Here is a 9,428-nt window from a genome sequence, read left to right on the forward strand (position 1 = left end):
AATTTAATAGAGTGCGATTTTTAGACTTTTGCGATTTTTTTCGCAAAAAAATTCCAACTTCCCACATTTTCAAAAGATCGCACATTTAATAGGCAGTGAGTTGCGCTAAAGATTGCACTTTTTGCCGTGAAAATCACACATTGAGACCTGTCGGCATGATTTTACTGACAGCGCTACAAAGCTAAAGAAGGTGAATGCTGTTATACACCTGCCCGGGACAGAGGTAGCTATATCTTCAAAGACTGCGTTGCTTGCTTCCCTGCAGCGTCCGCCCCCAGCTGGGTGTGTGCGGTCGGCTCCCTGACGCAGTGAGCTGGTCTCAATACTGCGGTCAGGTTGGAAGGATATAAACAGCAAATATACTACTTAAAGTACTTTCCTACAATAATTTTCTGGACTGCTCACTATCCTTATGGAGATCACTAATTGAGTGAGACTTACAGCGACAGTGAATACCCTATTCACTGTCGCTGTAAGTCTCCCTCACCTTACTGAACGTCTTATTTCTGACCATCATTATTTCCCCACGTGTAGCATTTAATACAGCTAACCAAACTACCCCGAAGTGAAGGGGATTTATCTGGACTGAATTTATTCCTACCAACTAAATTCAAAAATCTGGAATCAGTATATTTCTGTGGAAGTATCAAAATCCGGCTATTGGTGGTTATGTAAAATATGGTCTTTTGAAGTTTACTGTATCGGTTACGATTGGCAAAGTGATACTGTTTTATTTTATATGTATTCATTGATTATTTAAAGATGTATGTATTCATGTTTACTATATGTGTATTTTATTAACATTGTGTGTGTTATAGATTATAAATAAATAACAATCTTTTTAGAAACATTTAATTTTGAGTATTTCCTGCGCTCTCTAGATGAGAGTTTCTCTTCTATAGTTTTATTATTATTATTATTATTATTATTAAGGTTACAGAGTGCCTTAATTGAGAGCAGCAAGCAATACCCTATTAATTATAATTGAATATTGTTGATTACTTTTGAGTATCTGTGCGCCCAATTTTTCAGCTTTTTCTGTTCCTTTCCATATGGATGTCTGAAACCGTGTGTTTAAACTATCACACTGACTTTCAGTACCCTTTGGGAGGGAGATCGAAAGGACCGAATTCTGTCCCCATTAGTACATAACCTTCTTTTAGGATTTTAGATCATCCCAACCGATCCAGTAATCTAGATTTTCCCTGTGTATGTAAGACAATGCTATTCGCAGTTGGTCTTGTGATTCAAGCAGATACATTTTGGTCTTCTGGCGCCCTCTGGTGTCCTTATCAATTTTAGCATCCCTTACATAGTATAAAGCAGTCGTCTGTCTGAACACTGTAAGCTCGCAAACCACTGCACAATCCATCTCTATCTCTTATATATTTGGCTACATCTGTCACTCAAAGTGTGTGAGTGTGTCTCTAACGCTGGGTGGAGCCTCTGACTCACATGAAAGAGAACCAGCCCAGTGAGCCCACAGTGCCAGACACCCTCTGCCTCCCCATGCTGCCCAGGAACCTACTCCACAGCCACCAGGTGAGCGCCCCCCGCCGCCCCCCCCTCCCGCGATTCGCGGCACCCCCTCCTGCGATTCGTGGCACCCCCACCCCCCGCGACCCCCCCCTCCCGCGATTCACGGCAAAACACCACCCCCTGCCCCCCCTCCCGCGATTCGCGGCAAAACACCCCCCCCCGCCCCCTCCCGTGATTCGCGGCAAAAAACACACCCCCCGCGACTCTCGGCAACCCCCCCCGCGACCCCCCCTCCCGCGATTCGCGGCAAAACACTCCCCCCCCGCCCCCTCCCGCGATTTGCGGCCCACCACCCCCCCTTCGATTCGCGGCAACCCCTCCCACGATTCGCGGCAACCCCCGCGACCCACCCCTCCCACGATTCACGGCACACCCCCCTCCCGCGATTCGTGACGCCCCCTCCCGCGATTCGCAGCAACCCGCCCCCGCAACCTCCCGTGATTCGCGCCACCCCCCCCCCCCCGACCCCCCTCCTGCGATTCGCGGACCCCCCCTCCCAACTCCCCCCCCCCGCGATTCACTGCAACCCCAGGATTAAATGGCACTTGCAAAACACTGACATGGCTATGGTCGACAATGAAAAAGGTTGATTTATTTTTCAATTTTTGAATGTTTTCATATTCATTCTCATGTGTCGACATGGACACCATTGAAGTGCCCCCCCCCCCGTGACCCCCCCTCCAGTGATTTGCGGCACACACCCGCCCCCCGACCCTCCCTCCCGCGATTTGCGGCACCCCCCCCGCAACCCCCCTCCCGCGATTCGCGGACCCCCCGCGATTCACAGCAACCCCCGGCCCCCTGACTCCCCCTCCAACAATTCTCGGCAAAAAAAAAAACCCCGCGACCCCCCCTCCCGCGATTCGCGGACCCCCCAAACTCCCCCCCCTGCGATTTGCTGCAAACCCCGCGCCCCCCCTCCCGCGATTCGCGGCCCCCCCCAAACCCCCCCCGCGACCCACCCTTCCGTAATTCGCTGCACACACACCCCCCCGCGACTCCCCTCCCGTAATTCACAGACACCCCCCCTCCCGCGATTTGCGGCACCCACCCCCCATCCCTCGAGACCCCCCCTCCCGCAATTCGCTGCACCACCGCCCCCCCTTCCCGCGTGTTAAAATCGAGTTGCACACACGCCATTTTAGGATAGTATGGCCGCCATTTTGGTTTGCAGAGTTGCGCAAATAAAGTATACATACCCGAGTCTGTGTGAAAAAAAGTGGACCAGAAGCGCAGCCATACTATTACACATAAATTCATAATACCATACTTACACCAAATAAAATATAGTTAATTAAAGGTTTAGAGCACTACACATAGTTTAGTCAGCATTACATACTTCTGTCTGTATAATGTTTGGTACCGTTACGTTCCGTTTCCCATGCGCAGTATTCCGGTCATTGCGAATAATTCGCAATTCATACGGTCCGATAATTACGGACAAAAATCCATATTCCAAGGACTATTTCTGTTTAAATGTGTGTGACAAAAGAATCTAGTTATAACCGGTTCTTGTTGCTATTTACGACCCCTGACGACGATGCCAACAGACAAAGGACTCCAAAGTTCACTCCCCCTGCACCTATCCAAACCAGGTGTAATACTTTGCCCCAATCACTGAGGACTGGACATCCGAACCCTGACCAATAGGAACGGCCTTTGACCTCCCCCTTCTGACCCTATAAGTTAGGTGACCCTGATCGGCCTCGGTCACTTCGGCACTGCTTCTTTTCCCTTACCATTGACCGTGCTATAGTTCAATCTGAATATAGCGAGCTCCGACCGGACCGCGCTGCGCATATTTGAGACGGTAAACGGTTGCATTCCCTGTACTTACTTTTATTGTATTGTTGGCTGATTGTATTCTGTGCATGTTTTCTTTCCCTAGTAGAGTTTGATTTGTATATTCATTGTTAGACTATTGTATCACGTGTTAACCTGTGTTTTCTTATTTCTGTAATCCCCTCTTGTCCATTAGGGACTAAATACACTATTTACGGAGTTTCTATCTCCTCACCTTTATACCGTGGTCTCGTCTATTATTCGCATCCAGTGGTGGATTCAGGGGGGGGGCACCCGGGCACGTGCCCCCCCTGTCATTTCATTTTGTAGCTGAGGACCAGGGCTTTTCAACGAGCCCAGCCCCATGTCTCTAGCCCCCCGGGAACCAGAGATATCGCCTGGTAAAGCTGTAACGTTTTTTTCCCCATAGGATAATATGGGACCCGTCAATTCCGACCCCCACCCGGTTCCGAAGGCTGCCAGTTCCCCCCCTGGCATCACAGCTTGTGGTTGATCTCATTCAATTCCAAATCGCTGGGCCTTCAATATGATACCAGGCTGGTCCATATCGGTCAATCGGTTCCAGAGATATTATGTGTAAACTAATTTTTTTATTTTTGAACTGTAATTTCATGGCTGTTCATGTTCTTTGAGGGCAGATTACTCTGGAACCAAACGTTCCAGTTTCACTGGACCAAAATCATTCAAAGCCCACTCAAAAGTTCTTCAATATGATACTTGTCTCATGTAAATGATCAGTTGGTTCCGAAGATATAGCCGGTTAAATAAGATAACTGGTTAAAGGGGGGGAGGGGTGGTTTTCTCTCCCCCTCACACAAGAAAATGCAGGGACTAGGCTGGTGTAAAAGGGGCCAACCTGGGAATGCATTTTCTGGTGTGAAAGGGGCATTATTTCAAATAGCCTGGACCTGCAGTGCTCTGAATACAGCCAGGCTCTGCCACTGTCAGTGGCTATCACTTCTGCCTGGCGGCTGTCCCCCATTTGCCGCGAGCATGTATTCCCCTTGGCAATGAGCATGTAATCCCACATGGCAATGAGCATGGAACCTCTGGCAATGAGCATGGAACCCTTGGCAATGAGCATGTAGATAAGCAGCACTTATGTAGCATAATTTTTAATAGGCATTATGGTGTTTGACATAATACATAATGGATATAATGGCGTGTAACTTAACGTGTAATGGACATTATGGTGTAAATGTTTAATGTGCGCCTTTGGTGGACAATGTTCCTGTTTATGAAACGTATTGTGAATTTTGGCTTAATCTGTGTGGCATTATGTGAATTCTGGCTCAATCCGTGTGGCATTATGTGAATTTTGGCTCAATCCGTGTGGCATTATGTGAATTTTGGCTCAATACGTGTGTTATTATGTAAATTTTGGCTCAATCCTTGTGGCATTATGTAAATTTCGACACAATCCATGTGGCACTATTTGGATTTTGGCTCAATCCATGTGGCATTATGTGAATTTTGGCTCAATCTGTGTGGCATTATGTGAATTTTGGCTCATTCCATTTGGCATCATGTGTAAGGGGCAAGTATAATGGGGTCTAGTATTTTGTTGCATAATGTGTAGAAGTTGTATATGGTGTTGTACACTACACTCAAGGACATGCACCCTGTTGAGTGGCCACACCACATTTTCCGGAGCACGCCTTCGGCGCGCGCACAACTACATCCTTCACTTTTGTCACCATGGTGGGCCTGCGTACTTTAACCCCTTCACGACATTTGACGTACATGTACGTCATGGTCGGGAAGTACTTCCCGACATTTGACGTACATGTACGTCATGGATTCTAACTGTCACTGCGTCTATAGACGCGGTGACAGTTAGGAGATGTCTGCTGTCCCTGACAGCAGACATCCCCCCTCGTCGCCCAGGGGGGGCAGGGGTGCCCCCCCCGGTCGGCGATCGATGTGATTGGCTGTTCAAATCTGAACAGTCAATCACAGCGTTTCCTGTGTTACCGGCGGCTAAGCCGCTCGGTAACACAGAAAACGGTGGTGATCGGTGCAGCACCGATCACCACCGAGCGGCAGCACCCCCCTCCCACCCGCCGGGCACTCACCCGGCAGCAGCAGCAGCTCCAGCGGCTCCACCGCTACGTCCGGAGCGCACGCTGCGCTCCCCTCCTCCCCCCTCCCCCCCGCAGCAGCAGCAGCAGCAGCATCATGCTGCTGCTGGAAAAGTTAAAAATAAATTAAAATTAAAAAATGTGCAAATGTGTGTATATATATATATATATATATATATATATATACACACACATATATATATATATATATATATATATATGTGTGTGTGTATATATATGTATATATATGTATATATATATATATATATATACACACATATATATATATATATATATATATATGTGTGTGTGTGTGTGTGTGTGTGTGTGTGTGTGTGTGCGTATACCGCACCGATCACCAACGATCGCCAGCCCCCCCCCCCCCTCCCACCCGGCAGCCCCCCTCCCTCCTACCCACCCGGCTGCCGCAGCGCCAGCACCCCTCCCACCCCCCCCGCCAGCCGCAGCGCCAGCCCCCCTCCCAAAGCTGGTGACCAAAATGGGGTCACTTGTGGGGGGGTTCCACTGTATTGGTGCTTCGGGGGTCTTGCTAATGCGACATAGCACCCGCCATTCATTCCACCACCAAAAATCACTCCTTCCCTTCTGAGTCCTGCCATGCACCCAACTGGTATTTTTTGGTCACATGTGAGGCATTGCCGTACCCGGGAGAAATTGGGGCACAGATTTTGGGGTGCTTTGTCTCCTTCATTCCTTGTGAAAATTAAAAATTTTGAGCCAGAACTGCATTTTTGTGTAAAAAATTAAATTTTTTTACACAAAAATGCAGATCTGGCTCAAAATTTTTCATTTTCACAAGGAATGAAGGAGACAAAGCACCCCAAAATCTGTGCCCCAATTTCTCCCGGGTACGGCAATGCCTCACATGTGACCAAAAAATACCAGTTGGGTGCATGGCAGGACTCAGAAGGGAAGGAGTGATTTTTGGATTTTGCAGCACAGATTCTGGTTGAATGACCCCCGAAACACCCATACAGTGGAACCCCCCCACAAGTGACCCCATTTTGCAAACTAGACCCCTCAGGGAATTCATCTAGGGGTATAGAGTACATTTCAAACCCCCCGGGGTTTCACCAATTTTGATACAACTGAGCTGTGAAAATGAAAAATTTTTTTTTTTCATTTTCACTGCCCAGTTGTACCACAATTGGTGAAACCCCTGGGGGTTTGAAATGTACACTATACCCCTAGATGAATTCCCTGAGGGGTGTAGTTTGCAAAATGGGGTCACTTGTGGGGGGGTTCCTAACTTTTAGCATCTTATGGTGCCTAGAAACCTACATGGTGCCTAAAAAATAATCTCATAAAAAGGAGTCTCCAAAATCAAGTAGGTGCTCCTTCTATTATGAAGCCTGTGGTTTGGTCACCGTGCACACTAGGGCCACATATAGGATATTTATGAAAACCAAAGAATTGGGGGAATCAATTTTTAGTCACATTTCTCTAGTAAAATGTACTGTGTTCCTTAGAAAAATGTATTAAAATTGAAAATCCGAAAAAAAAATGAAATTTTGAAATTTCACCTACACTTTGTTTTAATTCCTGTGAAACACCTAAAGGGTTAACAAACTTCCAAAATGCTGTTTTGAATACTGTGAGGGGTGCAGTTTTTGAAATGGCATCATTTATGGGGGTGTCTCACATACAAGTCCCTCAAAGTCACATCAGAACTGAACTGGTCCCTAAAAAAATCAGTGTTTGAAATTTTCTTGAAAATTTGAGAATTTGCTAGTCATATTTGAAGCCTCCTAGTGTCCAAAAAAATTAAAAGGAAGTTGAAATAATGATTGCAACATAAAGTAGACATATGGTCTTTGTTAGTTATTAACTATTTTGAGTGGTATGATTATTTGTCTCACAAGCAGAAAATGTGACATTTTGCATATTGCTAAATTTTCCATTTTTTCACGATATTTTGGTATTTTTCACAAAAAAACACAGACTGTATCGACCCAAATTTACCACTAACTTGAAGTACAATGTGTCACGAGAAAACAATCTCAAAATCACTGGGATAAGTAAAAGCAAAAAAAAGTTATCCCCACTTAAGTGAGACATGTCAGATTTGAAAAAAAGGGCTCTGTCATGAAGGCACAAACTGGCTCTGTCATGAAGGGGTTAAATGCCAGGGCCTATTTTTAATCCCATTCCCTCCCTCTCTCTGCCGCTCTCTTAGCATGTATGTGGCACCCCAGGTTGGGGTGCCACATGTACACTGGCACCACTAACACCGCCCCCCCCCCACCTAAACCCTCTTTTATCATGGTGCCCCCCTGTCATTTTATCCTGGATCCGCCCCTGTTCGCATCTAGCGATAAGGTATATTACGGACACTGTCCTTTAAAGTATATTCGCAGATTAGAGACAAAGTACTGCGAAGGGATCTCCTATTAATGCATTGGTTCTTCCGTGTATAATACACGATAAAGGTACGCTACGCTGCGCTACGTTTTGTTCGCACGTAGCTAGGAATAAAGGGTACACAGGTTACGGACATAATACGTAACCTACGCTTTTCACTTATTGTTCTTTGATCACGTAAATATCGACATTGATACGCGATTCACGGACCCCCCCCCCCCCCCCAACTCCTGCCACCCACCCCTCCTCGATTCACAGCAACCCCAGGATTAAATGGCACAAGCAAAACACTGGCACGGCTATGGTCGACAATGAAAAAGGTTGACATGAGTTTTTGAAGATTTATTTTTCACTTTTTGAATGTTTTCATATTCATTCTCATGTGTCGACATGGACACCAATGAAGTGCCACACTTATGTCAACATTTACATGTGTTGACCTTTCTGTGTTGATTTTTTATTGTGGCGATCCGCGGCACACCCCCCCCGTGCGCGACCCCCCATCCCGTGATTCGCGTCACCCACCCCCCACGACCCCACCTCCCGCAATTCGCGGCACCCCCCGCGACCCGCCCCCGCGCAATTCGCAGACACCCCCACCTCCCCCCCCCCATTCACGGCAACCCCACGATTAAATGGCACATGCAAAACACTGACATGGCTATGGTCGACAATGAAAAAGGTTGACATGAGTTTTTGAAGATTTATTTTTCACTTTTTGAATGTTTTCATATTCATTCTCATGTGTCGACATGGACACCAATGAAGTGCCACACCTATGTCAACATTTACATGTGTTGACCTTTCTGTGTTGATTCTTTCTTGTGGCGATTCGCGGCACACCCCCCCCCCCCCCCCGCAACCCCCCTCCCGTGATTCGCAGCCCACCCCCCGCAATTCGCGACACCCCCCGCAACTCCCGCGATTCGTGGCCCCACCCCGTGACACACCCCCCTTCTGCGATTCGCGGCATTGATGATTGGATGATTGGATGGAGGATTGGATTTGAGAATTGGATGATTGGATGGCGGATTGGATGATTGAATTAAGATTGAAGGTAAATGGCTGAAGAAATAAATGAAGAAGACTTGTCCTTGCTGAGTATGGTCGTGGCTGCAGACAGAGGTGACCGTGGAAGTAACCGTTGGGAATTAAGGCATGGTGAGACCCCTTGGAAGGGCTGACCTTGCTGGATCCTCATTGGCGGTAGTCCTTGGTACTTGGAGCAGTAGACAACCAGCAGGGAATCTTCAGTAAGACGCTCAGGATGGTAGCGGATAGCTACAGAGCCAGGCTGGAGCAATGATGCTGAGGGATCGACATCATTGTACTGACTCCCGGTCTGACCCGGCCAGTAAGTACTTTACAGGGGGACTGTGCGGCGATAGGTCAGGCAATCTGACAGGGGAGGCGGAGCCGCACAGGAGAGGCTGAGGTAACCAACAAGATGGCGCCCGCCAGTGAGGGCGACAGATTTCAGCCGGCCTGGATGTACGCAGCTGCGCAACGCCGGCATTCAGTCAGAGAGAAAACCAGGCACAAACACGCATGGCGGCACGCCACTCATACCCTGCATAGAAGCGGAGCACATAGCACCAGTGTCACCACGCGATGACAATGCGC

The sequence above is a fragment of the Crinia signifera genome, chromosome 3 (genome assembly GCF_055691185.1).
Source record: "Crinia signifera chromosome 3, ASM5569118v1, whole genome shotgun sequence".
NCBI lineage: Eukaryota > Metazoa > Chordata > Amphibia > Anura > Myobatrachidae > Crinia > Crinia signifera.